Source organism: Rutidosis leptorrhynchoides, chromosome 2 (genome assembly GCF_046630445.1).
Source record: "Rutidosis leptorrhynchoides isolate AG116_Rl617_1_P2 chromosome 2, CSIRO_AGI_Rlap_v1, whole genome shotgun sequence".
NCBI classification, from domain to species: Eukaryota; Viridiplantae; Streptophyta; class Magnoliopsida; order Asterales; family Asteraceae; genus Rutidosis; species Rutidosis leptorrhynchoides.
Window position 1 is genome coordinate 442781386 of NC_092334.1, and position 17861 is coordinate 442799246.

The following is a 17861-nucleotide window of genomic DNA, read 5'->3' on the forward strand; positions in this document are numbered from 1 at the left end:
GACTACTCGACACACCGTGAATATGAATGAAGAGGAATTCCGTACTTTTCTAGCTTCAAACATAGCTGCAGTACAGGCTGCGCTACATACCAACAATAACCTTGGATCTAGCAGTACATGAAATCGTGTAGGATGCACCTACAAAGAATTCACTGCCTGCAAACCTTTGAAATTTGATGGAACCGAAGGACCGATCGGATTGAAACGGTGGACCGAGAAGGTCGAATCGGTGTTTGCCATAAGTAAGTGTAATGAAGAGGACAAAGTGAAGTACGCTACGCATACCTTCACAGGTTCTGCGTTAACATGGTGGAATACCTATCTAGAGCAAGTGGGACAAGACGATGCGTACGCACTACCGTGGTCAGCATTCAAGCACTTGATGAACGAGAAGTACCGTCCCAGAACCGAGGTCAATAAGCTCAAGACAGAACTTAGAGGGTTACGAACCCAAGGATTTGATATTACCACGTACGAAAGACGATTCACAGAATTGTGCCTATTGTGTCCGGGAGCATTTGAAGATGAGGAAGAGAAGATCGACGCGTTTGTGAAAGGATTACCGGAAAGAATCCAAGAAGATATAAGTTCACACGAGCCCGCCTCCATACAACAGGCATGTAGAATGGCTCACAAACTAGTGAACCAGATTGAAGAAAGAATTAAAGAACAGACTGCTGAAGAGGCCAATGTGAAGCAAGTCAAAAGAAAGTGGGAGGAAAACGGTGATAAGAATCACCAATACAACAACAACAGTAATTACAACAATAATCGCAACAATTATCCCAACAATCGCAACATCATTCGCAACTACAACAAACGGCCCAACAACAACAACAACAACAACAATAACAACTACAACAATCATCCCAACAACAATAATAACCGCAGCAACAACAACAATCAGAAGCAGCTATGCCAAAGGTGTGAAAAGTATCACTCGGGGTTCTGCACCAAATTTTGCAACAAGTGTAAAAGAAATGGTCATAGCGCAGCGAAGTGTGAGGTCTACGGACCAGGGGTTAATAGAACGAAAGGAACAAATGGTTTCGGAACGAGTAATGGCGGAGCAAGTAGTGTCGGAGCAAGTTATGCCAATGTAGTTTGTTATAAATGTGGAAAACCGGGCCACATTATTAGAAATTGCCCGAACCAGGAGAACACGAATGGACAAGGCCGCGGAAGAGTTTTCAATATTAATGCGGCAGAGGCACAGGAAGACCCAGAGCTTGTTACGGGTACGTTTCTTATTGACAATAAATCTGCTTACGTTTTATTTGATTCGGGTGCGGATAGAAGCTATATGAGTAGAGATTTTTGTGCTAAATTAAGTTGTCCATTGACGCCTTTAGATAGTAAATTTTTACTCGAATTAGCAAATGGTAAATTAATTTCAGCAGATAATATATGTCGGAATCGAGAAATTAAACTGGTTAGCGAAACATTTAAGATTGATTTGATTCCAGTAGAGTTAGGGAGTTTTGATGTGATAATCGGTATGGACTGGTTGAAAGAAGTGAAAGCAGAGATCGTTTGTTACAAAAATGCAATTCGCATTATACGAGAAAAAGGAAAACCCTTAATGGTGTACGGAGAAAAGGGCAACACGAAGCTACATCTTATTAGTAATTTGAAGGCACAAAAACTAATAAGAAAAGGTTTCTATACTGTTCTAGCACACGTCGAGAAAGTACAAACTGAAGAAAAGAGCATCAATGATGTTCCCATTGCAAAAGAATTTCCCGATGTATTTCCGAAAGAATTACAGGGATTACCCCCACATCGATCCGTTGAATTTCAAATAGATCTTGTACCAGGAGCTGCACCAATAGCTCGTGCTCCTTACAGACTCGCACCCAGCGAGATGAAAGAACTGCAAAGCCAATTACAAGAACTTTTAGAGCGTGGTTTCATTCGACCAAGCACATCACCGTAGGGAGCTCCTGTTTTGTTTGTCAAGAAGAAAGATGGTACATTCAGGTTGTGTATCGACTACCGAGAGTTGAACAAACTTACCATCAAGAACCGCTACCCACTACCGAGAATCGACGACTTATTTGATCAACTACAAGGCTCGTCTGTTTATTCAAAGATTGACTTACGTTCCGGGTATCATCAAATGCGGGTGAAAGAAGATGATATTCCAAAGACTGCTTTCAGAACACGTTACGGTCATTACGAGTTTATGGTCATGCCGTTTGGTTTAACTAATGCACCATCTGTGTTCATGGACCTTATGAACCGAGTGTGTGGACCATACCTTGACAAGTTTGTCATTGTTTTCATTGATGACATACTTATTTACTCAAAGAATGACCAAGAACACGGTGAACATTTGAGAAAGGTGTTAGAAGTATTGAGGAAGGAAGAATTGTACGCTAAGTTTTCAAAGTGTGCATTTTGGTTGGAAGAAGTTCAATTCCTCGGTCACATAGTGAACAAAGAAGGTATTAAGGTGGATCCGGCAAAGATAGAAACTGTTGAAAAGTGGGAAACCCCGAAAACTCCGAAACACATACGCCAGTTTTTAGGACTAGCTGGTTACTACAGAAGGTTCATCCAAGACTTTTCCAGAATAGCAAAACCCTTGACTGCATTAACGCATAAAGGGAAGAAATTTGAATGGAATGATGAATAAGAGAAAGCGTTTCAGTTATTGAAGAAAAAGTTAACTACGGCACCTATATTGTCATTGCTTGAAGGGAATGATGATTTTGTGATTTATTGTGACGCATCAAAGCAAGGTCTCCGTTGTGTATTAATGCAACGAACGAAGGTGATTGCTTATGCGTCTAGACAATTGAAGATTCACGAACAAAATTATACGACGCATGATTTGGAATTAGGTGCGGTTGTTTTTGCATTAAAGACTTGGAGGCACTACTTATATGGGGTCAAAAGTATTATATATACCGACCACAAAAGTCTTCAATACATATTTAATCAGAAACAACTGAATATGAGGCAGCGTAGGTGGATTGAATTGTTGAATGATTACGACTTTGAGATTCGTTACCACCCGGGGAAGGCAAATGTGGTAGCCGATGCCTTGAGCAAGAAGGACAGAGAACCCATTCGAGTAAAACCTATGAATATAATGATTCATAATAACCTTACTACTCAAATAAAGGAGGCGCAACAAAGAGTTTTAAAAGAGGGAAATTTAAAGGATGAAATACCCAAAGGATCGGAGAAGCATCTTAATATTCGGGAAGACGGAACCCGGTATAGGGCTGAAAGGATTTGGGTACCAAAATTTGGAGATATGAGAGAAATGGTACTTAGAGAAGCTCATAAAACCAGATACTCAATACATCCTGGAACGGGGAAGATGTACAAGGATCTCAAGAAACATTTTTGGTGGCCGGGTATGAAAGCCGATGTTGCTAAATACGTAGGAGAATGTTTGACGTGTTCTAAGGTCAAAGCTGAGCATCAGAAACCATCAGGTCTACTTCAACAACCCGAAATCCCGGAATGGAAATGGGAAAACATTACGATGGATTTATAGTAGTTGAAATGGTATGTTAGCTACTAAGTATGAAAGCCGGGTATGAAAGTAATAACAACGCTGTTTGTTATAAATGTGGAAAACCGGGCCACATTATTAGAAATTGCCCGAATCAGGGGAATACTAATGGGCAGGGCCTTGGAAGAGTTTTCAATATTAATGCGAAAGAAGCACAGGAAGACCCGGAGCTTGTTACGGGTACGTTTCTTATTGACGATAAATCTGCTTATGTTTTATTTGATTTAGGTGCGGATAGAAGCTATATGAGTAGAGAATTTTGTGCTAAATTAAGTTGCCCATTGACGCCTTTGGATAGTAAATTTTTACTCGAATTAGCAAATGGTAAATTAATTTCAGCAGATAATATATGTCGGAATCAAGAAATTAAACTGGTTAGCGAAACATTTAAGATTGACTTGATACCAATAGAGTTAGGGAGTTTTGATGTGATAATCGGTATGGACTGGTTGAAAGAAGTGAAAGCAGAGATCGTTTGTTACAAAAATGCAATTCGCATTATACGAGAAAAAGGAAAACCCTTAATGGTGTACGGAGAAAAGAGCAACGCAAAGTTAAATCTTATTAGTAACCTGAAGGCACAAAAACTAATAAGAAAAGGTTGCTATGCTGTGCTAGCACACGTCGAGAAAGTCAATTCCAAAGAAAAGAACATCAATGATATTTCCGTCGCAAAAAAATTTCCCGATGTATTTCCGAAAGAATTACCGGGACTACCTCCACACCGATCCGTTGAATTTCAAATAGACCTTGTACCGGGAGCTGCACCAATAGCTCGTGCTCCATACAGACTCGCACCTAGCGAAATGAAGGAACTTCAGAGCCAATTACAAGAACTTTTAGAGCGTGGTTTCATTCGACCAAGCACATCATCGTGGGGAGCTCCTGTTTTGTTTGTCAAGAAGAAAGATGGTACATTCAGGTTGTGTATCGACTACCGAGAGTTGAACAAACTTACAATCAAGAACCGCTACCCACTACCGAGAATCGACGACTTATTTGATCAACTACAAGGCTCGTCTGTTTATTCAAAGATTGACTTATGAAACAACCCAACCCGTATTCCATACGATAAATTTTTTTTTTATAATACACATTTACGCGCCAATTAAATATGTAAACCATTCTACAAGTTCCATTTAAACGTACATCAATTTAAATGTTTACAAAAGGCACGAAGGCCATTAATTAAATTTTATACAATTTTGACCCACTACTATGATAGTTTATAATCCAAACGACATTCGAGCACGGTTTGGGGCTAAACTACCCAAAACATTAGGCCAAACTTCAAAAGCTATGCCAAAAGCACCCCCTGTCAACATAAACGGGAGACAACTAATCCAACCGTATGCCCTTACCCTTGTCCAAGCCGGAACCTATAAAATGATAAATAACGAGAGGGTAAGCAATGCTTAGTGAGTGCAACAATTATACATACATATATATAACCCATCCATTTGCAATCACAATACCAAATACCCCATACGAACTTGTAATTCAATTAGCATGTCAACATACCCGTAACACTAACAAGTCGTACATTATCACACCACTTCATTAGCATATACTCAACTCAATATATATTATATGCTAAACAAAACAACAATCTCAATATGGTTAACCAATAAATCTATGGTGCTACCGGCTCGTGGTTCACACCATACGCTTGAGTCATACTCTTTTATAGTGCTACTGGCTCGTGGTTCACACTCGATGCTATCGGCTCGTGGTTCACATCTTATTTTATAGTGCTACCAGCTCGTGGTTCACACTCGATGCTAGCGGCTCTTGGTTCACATCCTATCTCACACATGTTATGGCACTACCGGCACGTGGTTCATACCATAACATTCACAAATAAACATTCCATATACATGAACGCATAATTATTCCACTCACCTTGTCATAAGGATGATGATTTAGCACTTCCGATCTTTAACGCAATGTACCTAAATCATTAAGTGCACAATCAATTTCACAACTAGTGGGATTAACCACAATACTCCCACTTGAGCATTTAATGACCTAATTTGCACTAAATGACTCAACTACTCACAACCGCCCATAAATGGCCAAGACTCAACTTTAATCACTAAGACTAGTGAATTAAAGTCTATTAACTTCAATTAACACAAAACTTAGGGTAATCCATATCAATTTCATCTAATTAGGTGAACTAGTACATTTTGACCCATTTTATTTTACTTAAACTCACAATCAAGTCAAACCTACCCATTAACACTTCTTTCATAAATCTTAAAGTGCATTAGTGACTAACAACACCAATTGACACTTATAACCTCAAATCACAAGGCCAAAACCCTAGATTGTGGCTTTTAGGGTTTCTGAAATGTCCCGTTCTTATTGATTAAAAATGTTCCATATTAATTGATTTCGTTGCGAGGTTTTGACCTCTATATGAGACGTTTTTCAAAGACTGCATTCATTTTAAAACAAACCATAACCTTTATTTCATCAATAAAGGTTTAAAAAGCTTTACGTAGATTATCAAATAATGATAATCTAAAATATCCTGTTTACACACGACCATTACATAATGGTTTACAATACAAATATGTTACAACAAAATAAGTTTCTTGAATGCAGTTTTTACACAATATCATACAAACATGGACTCCAAATCTCGTCCTTATTTAAGTATGCGACAGCGGAAGCTCTTAATAATCACCTGAGAATAAACATGATTAAAACGTCAACAAAAATGTTGGTGAGTTATAGGTTTAACCTATATATATCAAATCATAATAATAGACCACAAGATTTCATATTTCAATACACATCCCATACATAGAGATAAAAATCATTCATATGGTGAACACCTGGTAACCGACATTAACAAGATGCATATATAAGAATATCCCCATCATTCCGGGACACCCTTCGGATATGATATAAATTTCGAAGTACTAAAGCATCCGGTACTTTGGATGGGGTTTGTTAGGCCCAATAGATCTATCTTTAGGATTCGCGTCAATTAGGGTGTCTGTTCCCTAATTCTTAGATTACCAGACTTAATAAAAAGGGGCATATTCGATTTCGATAATTCAACCATAGAATGTAGTTTCACGTACTTGTGTCTATTTTGTAAATCATTTATAAAACCTGCATGTATTCTCATCCCAAAAATATTAGATTTTAAAAGTGGGACTATAACTCACTTTCACAGATTTTTACTTCGTCGGGAAGTAAGACTTGGTCACTGGTTGATTCACGAACCTATAACAATATATACATATATATCCATCGTAATGTTTTTCATAGCGGTATATATATATTTTTTCCCATTTCCATTCCGGGATTTCGGGTTGTTGAAGTAGACCTGATGGTTTCTGATGCTCAGCTTTGACCTTAGAACACGTCAAACATTCTCCTACGTATTTAGCAACATCGGCTTTCATACCCGGCCACCAAAAATGTTTTCCCATTTCCATTCCGGGATTTCGGGTTTCATACTTAGTAGCTAACATACCATTTCAACTACTATAAATCCATCGTAATGTTTTCCCATTTCCATTCCGGGATTTCGGGTTGTTGAAGTAGACCTGATGGTTTCTGATGCTCAGCTTTGACCTTAGAACACGTCAAACATTCTCCTACGTATTTAGCAACACCGGCTTTCATACCCGGCCACCAAAAATGTTTCTTCAGATCCTTGTACATCTTCCCCGTTCCAGGATGTATTGAGTATCTGGTTTTATGAGCTTCTCTAAGTACCATTTCTCTCATATCTCCAAATTTTGGTACCCAAATCCTTTCAGCCCTATATCGGGTTCCGTCTTCCCGAATATTAAGATGCTTCTCCGATCCTTTGGGTATTGCATCCTTTAAATTTCCCTCTTTTAAAACTCCTTGTTGCGCCTCCTTTATTTGAGTAGTAAGGTTATTCTGAATCATTATATTCATAGATTTTACTCGAATGGGTTCTCTGTCCTTCCTGCTCAAGGCATCGGCTACCACATTTGCCTTCCCCGGGTGGTAACGAATCTCAAAGTCGTAATCATTCAATAATTCAATCCACCTACGCTGCCTCATATTCAGTTGTTTCTGATTAAATATGTGTTGAAGACTTTTGTGGCCGGTATATATAATACTTTTGACCCCATATAAGTAGTGCCTCCAAGTCTTTAATGCAAAAACAACTGTGCCTAATTCCAAATCATGCGTCGTATAATTTTGTTCGTGAATCTTCAATTGTCTAGACGCATAAGCAATCACCTTCGTTCGTTGCATTAATATACAACCGAGACCTTGCTTTGATGCGTCACAATAAATCACAAAATCATCATAACCTTCAGGCAATGACAATATAGGTGCCGTAGTTAGCTTTTTCTTCAATAACTGAAACGCTTTCTCTTGTTCATCATTCCATTCAAATTTCTTCCCTTTATGCGTTAATGCAGTCAAGGGTTTTGCTATTCTGGAAAAGTCTTGGATGAACCTTTTGTAGTAACCAGCTAGTCCTAAAAACTGGCGTATGTGTTTCGGAGTTTTCGGGGTTTCCCACTTTTCAACAGTTTCTATCTTTGCCGGATCCACCTTAATACCTTCTTTGTTCACTATGTGACAGAGGAATTGAACTTCTTCCAACCAAAATGCACACTTTGAAAACTTAGCGTACAATTCTTCCTTCCTCAATACTTCTAACACCTTTCTCAAATGTTCACCGTGTTCTTGGTCATTCTTTGAGTAAATAAGTATGTCATCAATGAAAACAATGACAAACTTGTCAAGGTATGGTCCACACACTCGGTTCATAAGGTCCATGAACACAGCTGGTGCATTAGTTAAACCAAACGGCATGACCATAAACTCGTAATGACCGTAACGTGTTCTGAAAGCAGTCTTTGGAATATCATCTTCTTTCACCCGCATTTGATGATACCCGGAACGTAAGTCAATCTTTGAATAAACAGACGAGCCTTGTAGTTGATCAAATAAGTCGTCGATTCTCGGTAGTGGGTAGCGGTTCTTGATGGTAAGTTTGTTCAACTCTCGATAGTCGATACACAACCTGAATGTACCATCTTTCTTCTTGACAAACAAAACAGGAGCTCCCCACGGTGATGTGCTTGGTCGAATGAAACCACGCTCTAAAAGTTCTTGTAATTGGCTTTGAAGTTCTTTCATCTCGCTGGGTGCGAGTCTGTAAGGAGCACGAGCTATTGGTGCAGATCCTGGTACAAGATAATTTTTGAAATTCAACGAATCGATGTGGGGGTAATCCCGGTAATTCTTTCAGAAATACATCGGAAAATTCTTTTGCAATGGGAACATCATTGATGCTCTTTTCTTCAGTTTGTACTTTCTCGACGTGTGCTAGAACAGCATAGCAACCTTTTCTTATTAGTTTTTGTGCCTTCAAATTACTAATAAGATGTAGCTTCGTGTTGCCCTTTTCTCCGTACACCATTAAGGGTTTTTCCTTTTTCTCGTATAATGCAAATTGCATTTTTGTAACAAACGATCTCTGCTTTCACTTCTTTCATCCAGTCCATACCGATTATCACATCAAAACTCCCTAACTCTACTGGTATAAATCAATCTTAAATGGTTCGCTAACCAGTTTAATTTCTCGATTCCGACATATATTATCTGCTGAAATTAATTTACCATTTTCTAATTCGAGTAAAAATTTACTATCCAAAGGCGTCAATGGACAACTTAATTTAGCACAAAAATCTCTACTCATATAGCTTCTATCCGCACAAGAATAAAATAAAACGTAAGCAGATTTATTGTCAATAAGAAACGTACCCGGGCAATTTTGAAAACTCTTCCGCGGTCTTGTCCATTCGTGTTCTCCTGGTTCGGGCAATTTCTAATAATGTGGTCCGGTTTTCCACATTTATAAAAAACTACATTGGTATAACTTGCTCCGACACTACTTGCTCCGCCATTACTCGTTTCGACACCATTTGTTCCTTTCGTTCTATTAACCCCTGGTCCGTAGACCTCACACTTCGTCGCGCTTTGACCATTTCTTTTACACTTGTTGCAAAATTTGGTGCAGAACCCCGAGTGATACTTTCACACCTTTGGCATAGCTGCTTCTGTTTTTTGTTGTTGTTGTTGCGGTTATTATTGTTGTTGGGACGATTGTTGTAGTTGTTGTTGTTGTTGTTGTTGTTGTTGTTGTTGTTGTTGTTGTTGTTGGGCCGTTTGTTGTAGTTGCGATTGATGTTGCGATTGTTGGGATAATTGTTGCGATTATTGTTGTAATTGCTGTTGTTGTTGTATTGGTGATTCTTATCACCGTTTTCCTCCCACTTTCTTTTGACTTGCTTCACATTGGTCTCTTCAGCAGTTTGTTCTTTAATTCTTTCTTCAATCTGGTTCACTAGTTTGTGAGCCATTCTACATGCCTGTTGTATGGAGGTGGGCTCGTGTGAACTTATATCTTCTTGGATTCTTTTCGGTTGTAGCGACCCCGACAAATCGTCAAGTGACGGCGTCGGCTACGTGGGTCCCATTACCTGATTATAAGTCTTTAAGATAACGTTTGACCAAAATATGTCGCCTTCATTTCAAAATAAAGATTGTTTCAAAGTTTACAAGGATTGTTCAACCAAAAGTTAAGTTACAACGTTATAAGTACGATTGAAATCTAGGCGACACGGTTTAAGGTAAAGTCAAAAGACGCTCCATGAAATGCATGTATACTCGACATTGGATGCAAGTATCAAATAGTAAGCGGAAGCATGTTTCACATATCGTGCATGACCTGAGAAAAACATAGAAATCTGTCAACGAAAACGTTGGTGAAATCATAGGTTTAAGTAAGTAAGTACAAGTGAACCACAAGATTTGCATCAATGAAATAATAGTAATACATTCCAAAAGTTTGTTTCACGAGCACCCAATTATCAAAGCTTAACATTCCTTCCATTGTATACCCCATCACTTAGTGCTAGAACAAACACTGATTCTCGAAAATATATTTCATCCGTAGACGGTAGCGAACCGTCAAGGATGAGGGCTGTCAAACCCATATGGCCATATAACATAAGTTCTCGCTTACACCCGGCAAGTGTAACTAATGATAATCGAATTGAGGATTTTGTTCTAAACTCGTATGTAGAATGTTTGTTTTCCCGTTCTTGTGTTCACTTAGTTCAAAAGAATCGTTTATGTTTTCTCATCCCAATATAAGTTCAAAAAGAGTAAAAGTGGGACTATGATCTCACCTCGAGTGCACGAGTATAAAAGTACTTCAACAAGTAAACGTGTGCATGAAAGTTGCTTAGCCTTGACCTAAACAAGTAAGTTATATCAATTAACCGGTTACGACACAAGGTCGGGTGAAATGTGTTCAATTAGTCCTATGGCTCGACACGACTCGATTATGTAGCATGTGAAGCAAATTGTCAAGTTTCATGCAAGATACAAGTATATAAATAAGTTAGGAAGGTTGCATAATCATTTGGTTAAGTTTGACAAAAAGTCAAACTTTGGTCGGTCAAAGTCAACGAAAGTCAACACGTTCGGGACGGGTTCCGAACTATTTTTCTAATCTTAGAAATCATATATGAGCATGTTGGCCAAGTTATATGTTAATCGGAGGTGCGTAGCATGCCAAACATTATTCGAAAATTGACCAAATTGGACAGACCCAATCGGCGCGCCGCGCGGGGGGTATGGCGCGCCGCGCCACCCTGCTGCTTCAGCTATTTTTCTGCTTTTTAAATGTGCACGAACCAAAACACAAACAATCACATTTTATGATCCGCAAACAATTAGAACATGTATTTTATATCATCGGAAAGCTATTTCGACAAGGAATACAACTAACCACATATCATCAATCAAAAACATCATTTACAATAAACGAAAACTCGTCAATTGATCGAGAAAGGTTTATTTTCAAGATTCAAGTTCGTAAAACGTATTTTATGATTCGGGAATCCAATTTACACATACGATATGCCGTTTTGAAGGTAATGAAGCATACATTACTACTAGACACTAACAATTAACATTCCATGACATTTAAGCATCCAAAAGTTCATGTCAAGAACTATCAAACCCTAGTCAAACATCACAAAATCATTAATCGGGTTTTTGAAGTTTCCTTAATCAACCTACACATCCAAATGTGGTTAATGATACTAGTAACACAATTAAAACATGCACTTTAACAATCTAACAACATTAACTCATCCAAAATCGAGGATTAAGCATCCACTTTTCATTTCCAAGCTAGTTACACCAAAACATCAAGATCGAGCATACAAATCATATAATCATGCTAGACACGAGCCATAGACATTAACTAACAACATTTCAAGTCAAAAACACGAATTTAAAGAAATCTAGAGTTTTAGAAATGTTACCCAAAATCGGTGTAGTTAGTATCAAATCGTAGAGGATGAAGAGAGGATCACGAAAATGTAATTTGTTTTGTTGTAAGCCTCCTAGATCGAATTTAGATGATGATTTAGTGAAGTTGGGAGAAATGGGGTTCTTGAGCTAGAGAGAAAAGGGAGAGAGATGGAGGGATTGAATGGATGAGAATGGTGGGTTGACTAGTTGACCTAGTCAACTAGTTTGCCCACTTGACAACTTCGGTCCCTCAAGTTTCAAAGCGGGTGCGGGAATTAACCAACGAAATATTTTAAAAACGCTCGAGTAACCGAGTGATGTTATAATTAAATAGCGGAAATATAATGAACGTTACTCACGGAAACTATTACTTTAAATACGAAAGATTATGTTTTAAAAAAAAAAAGACGGTGTTAAAATTAAATTTAACGGAAAAACGCGGGATGTTACATTATCCACACCTCAAAAGAAATTTCGTCCCGAAATTTAGTTGGAAGTAGTAGTTGTTGAATCTTACTCGAGACCTTGCGTTGTAAATTCTACGAATAAGTGAAGGTACGTCCTTGAGTATTTCCACGAATTTTGACGGTCGGGATCATATGTTGTTTTAAGGTTTGGCTTCCATGATTCATGGTTTCAACCGGTCCTCCTAGGAAGTGAGGGTTATCGTCGATAGTGAGTTCATCAAAGGAGGTAACAAGTTCTCGTTTCGCAAAACACGTCTTTGAGTTGATACATTGAATGTAGGATAAACGGAGACCCAAAATAAGTCGGAAAAGTCTAAACGGCTAGCTACGGGTCCAAAACACCCCAAGAATTTAAAGGATCAAAATATCGCGGATTTAGCTTCCTACGTTTTCCCGAAACGGATTGCACCCTTCCAAGGTGCGACTCTTAACGTGACGCGGTTTCCCACGTGGAATTTGAAATGTTTACGTCTAACATCGGCGCAGCTCTTGGTGATTACGAGTCGCGTAGGGTTTTGCCTGAATACGAATAAATTTTCTCGGTTTCTCATGAATAACCTCGGCCCCGGTGAATTGATCATCGTTTACTTGGTTCGACAAAGGAGAGTGACGTTTCCGGTCACACATGGTTTCAAAAGGAGTGACGTTAAAACTCGAATGAAAATCATTGTAGTACGAGGATTCGGTTAAAGGAAAATATTTTTCTCAAGTAAATTTGAAGTTGGTAATACAAATTCGTATTATGGTTTCTAAGGTTTAAATCGCACGTTTGTTCGGTCCGTCGGGTTGTGGATGGTACGCGGTACTCATGTCTAAACGCGGTCCCGAGGCTTCTTGTAAAACTAGAAGTGAAACGAGTATTTCGATACGGGATAATTAACAAAGATACACCGTGTTGGAATAGAATCTCTTAAGATATGTTTGAACGAGTCAGTTAGGGTTCGAAAAAAAATGTTCGTTAGAACTATTCACCCTCGTGGCGAATACTTATGTAATATGAGGAGTTTCTCTATCCATGGAGAAATGTTACAAGGAGTTTCTTTAAACGGAAATGCGAACGGTAAAGATAGTAGTGAAATGAGGACTTAGAATAGGATGAGTTTACATCTCGAGGTTGCCATAACGTGCCTCTAGTTGTCAAAAGTTGAAGTCTGAAAGAGAAACGAGATCGTACACGTAGTTGTTTAGTTCGGGGTTGAATAATAGTTGGCCGATTATTAGAACCACAATGACATTAAGTCAAAGAAGAGTGAAGTATCATTGGATCGTGTGTTATCTTAAGCTCCAGTAATATCAGACGGTAACGGTGAAATAACAGAGATATGTAGCGTGGTATGTGATGACGAGAAAATTGATCGGATCCACAATTTAGTATTAGAATTCTTCGCGCAACATAACGAATTTCAGTTACACTGATTTTGAGTCGAGAGAGCATGCCTTCCGGCGTTCATGTAGAAATATTTTCATAATTGAGTTCCATCTGGTGCTATACGATTTTTAACTAGAAATGTTGGTGTGAAGTATCACGCTCAAGGTTCGGACATGGGGGGGGGTTTAAATTTTTCCCTCAGTGAGTTAACGAGGTTAAAAGTCGTGTAACACGAGAAAAGGCAGAAATGAATCTTCGGTAATAACCGGCGAGATCTAAGATTTTACGAATACAAGTCTGAGTCAGGGGAGTTTCCTGATTACATGTGGCTTGATTTCGAGATTGATTGAAATGCCTAGACCATTCACATCATGGTTTAGAAAATTGTACTTCGTTCAACAGAAATTCTCACTCGGAGAATTTGGTATAGAGTTGCTCTTTTCTCAAAAGTTCGAGCGTAAGATGGTGATGTTGTTCGTTTTCCTTCTTTACTTGAATAGCTCAAGATGTCATCTATAAATACGATAACCGATTTGTCTAGATAAGTTCGCATACGTGGTTTAGGAGGTTCATGAATACGGACAGAGTCCTAAATAAATCGAATGGTACTAAGAAAGATTTACAACTAACGTTGCAAGTTCGGAAAGTGGCTTAGGAGACATCGTCTCACTTAACCCCCAATTGATGATAACCGGAACGGAGGTCGATTTGGAACATACGGGATTCGTGCAAATAATCATGAGGTCATGGGTGCGAGGGAGAGGGTATCGGTTTCCAACCGAAAATTACTCAGTTCACAATAATCTATACAAGATGATGGGGAAACATTTTTTTTTTTTTTTTTTTTTTTTTTTTTTTTTTTTTTTTTTTACGAATAGATTCCGAGCTCCCTAGTTCTATAGGTGTCAAGTCAAAAGTCTTAACGTATTTCCTCCAATAAAATTTATAGGCACACAATATTTTTCCGTCGGTCACTTAAATCGTCTAAGTAGTATCTGGGGGAAAGAGGTGGAATATAAAGAGCATAAGTCAAATCCTTGGTTATAAAACGTCTAGCGGTAATCGAATCGAACAAGTATGAAATATACGGTTTGTTGTGAAGAAACGTACCCGTTACTAGTCCATCGTGTTCCGGGCATCCTTGGTGTCGATGTCGAAGGTTCAACGGCGTGCGTTGGGGTTGATTTTCTTATTTGGGCACACATTCCTAAAATGACCCAGTTGGCCACATTCGAAGCAAGCATCCGTTCTGTGTGCGTTGGGCATCTTTCGAGCGACGGGTCCTTGGCGCCGGTGGCGAAACCTGCCACATCCTTCAAAGTGATGCTTGTGGCATTCGTCACAAAAAGGCAGCTTTCCGGCATAGCCTTTCTTGTCGTTGGAGGTAAAAGGCTTCTTGGCGGGGTTGTTGTTATTGTTGTGGTTGCTTGATTGAGAGGCTTCCCATGTTCTTTTGTTGTTACTCGGGTGGTTCTCGACCATTGGTGCCAGCGCTTCAATTTCATCCACCGTTTTTATAAATCGGCGGGCTATCATCACAGCCTCTTGTAGGTCGGCGGGTCTTAATGGCATTACCCCGTGTGGAATGCTCTTAGGGAGGCCATCCATGTAAAACTCAACTCCTTGGGGCCCGGGAGCCCGGAGGTTTGGACAAATTGAGGTTAGTTCGGCAAACCGTTGATTATAAGCTTCGAGGTCATCTCGGGCTATTTTTAAATTTCTTGGCCCCTGTTCGAGCCTTCGAGTCTCTTCGCGCGGGAAGTATTCGGTGGTCATTCTTTCTCTTAATTCGGTCCAAGAGAGTGTAAGGGCTTCATCGATACCCACCGATTGTACATACGTGTTCCACCGTGAGAGAGCAATACCGGTGAGAGTGAGGGTGGAAAACTTGACCTTATCTTGGTCCCGACAACCGCTTATGCTAAAAACGGCTTCTGTTTGTTCGAACCATCGGGTGAGAGCAACCGGTCCTTCGGTTCCATTGAAAGTGGGAGGATTGTACTTCATGAAGTTCTTGTAGGAGCAACCCTCGATTGAATTACCGGCCCCATGATTGTTGTTGTTAGAAAAGTGATCGGCCACGGCCGTACCCACGGCGGTGGTTATCATTTGTTGAAGAGCTTGTTCCAGAGTTTCGAGAGGAGTATTGTGTTGACCTTGGTGAGCCATTGTTCCTTCATGAGACAAGAATATCGTTGGTTAGTATTTTCAACAATACTAACCGGAGTATGGAAATAGGATAGAGAGGAAATTTTTCCTTGACTCGCCTTAAATTCTTTACGTCATAATGTCGGAACGTCCATGTGAATCACCGTAATATAATCCCGGAAATTATATTACCCTGATTCTCATGTGCATTTAACATTACTTCATAAAGTCAAGGTGGCGCATCAACAAAACTTATCAACGTAAGATCAAGATCGAATACGAGTTAGATATGATAGAAGAGTTCGAGTATAAATGCACAATTTGTCAAATAATTCCTACTTCAGTCTATATGCCGGTTGTAGTCTAGATTCACCTATGTACCCTATGACTCGGGGTGGACACAAATGAACTCTAAATCCCTACAACCAAGGCTCTGATACCAACTGTAGCGACCCCGACAAATCGTCAAGTGACGGCGTCGGCTACGTGGGTCCCATTACCTGATTATAAGTCTTTAAGATAACGTTTGACCAAAATATGTCGCCTTCATTTCAAAATAAAGATTGTTTCAAAGTTTACAAGGATTGTTCAACCAAAAGTTAAGTTACAACGTTATAAGTACGATTGAAATCTAGGCGACACGGTTTAAGGTAAAGTCAAAAGACGCTCCATGAAATGCATGTATACTCGACATTGGATGCAAGTATCAAATAGTAAGCGGAAGCATGTTTCACATATCGTGCATGACCTGAGAAAAACATAGAAATCTGTCAACGAAAACGTTGGTGAAATCATAGGTTTAAGTAAGTAAGTACAAGTGAACCACAAGATTTGCATCAATGAAATAATAGTAATACATTCCAAAAGTTTGTTTCACGAGCACCCAATTATCAAAGCTTAACATTCCTTCCATTGTATACCCCATCACTTAGTGCTAGAACAAACACTGATTCTCGAAAATATATTTCATCCGTAGACGGTAGCGAACCGTCAAGGATGAGGGCTGTCAAACCCATATGGCCATATAACATAAGTTCTCGCTTACACCCGGCAAGTGTAACTAATGATAATCGAATTGAGGATTTTGTTCTAAACTCGTATGTAGAATGTTTGTTTTCCCGTTCTTGTGTTCACTTAGTTCAAAAGAATCGTTTATGTTTTCTCATCCCAATATAAGTTCAAAAAGAGTAAAAGTGGGACTATGATCTCACCTCGAGTGCACGAGTATAAAAGTACTTCAACAAGTAAACGTGTGCATGAAAGTTGCTTAGCCTTGACCTAAACAAGTAAGTTATATCAATTAACCGGTTACGACACAAGGTCGGGTGAAATGTGTTCAATTAGTCCTATGGCTCGACACGACTCGATTATGTAGCATGTGAAGCAAATTGTCAAGTTTCATGCAAGATACAAGTATATAAATAAGTTAGGAAGGTTGCATAATCATTTGGTTAAGTTTGACAAAAAGTCAAACTTTGGTCGGTCAAAGTCAACGAAAGTCAACACGTTCGGGACGGGTTCCGAACTATTTTTCTAATCTTAGAAATCATATATGAGCATGTTGGCCAAGTTATATGTTAATCGGAGGTGCGTAGCATGCCAAACATTATTCGAAAATTGACCAAATTGGACAGACCCAATCGGCGCGCCGCGCGGGGGGTATGGCGCGCCGCGCCACCCTGCTGCTTCAGCTATTTTTCTGCTTTTTAAATGTGCACGAACCAAAACACAAACAATCACATTTTATGATCCGCAAACAATTAGAACATGTATTTTATATCATCGGAAAGCTATTTCGACAAGGAATACAACTAACCACATATCATCAATCAAAAACATCATTTACAATAAACGAAAACTCGTCAATTGATCGAGAAAGGTTTATTTTCAAGATTCAAGTTCGTAAAACGTATTTTATGATTCGGGAATCCAATTTACACATACGATATGCCGTTTTGAAGGTAATGAAGCATACATTACTACTAGACACTAACAATTAACATTC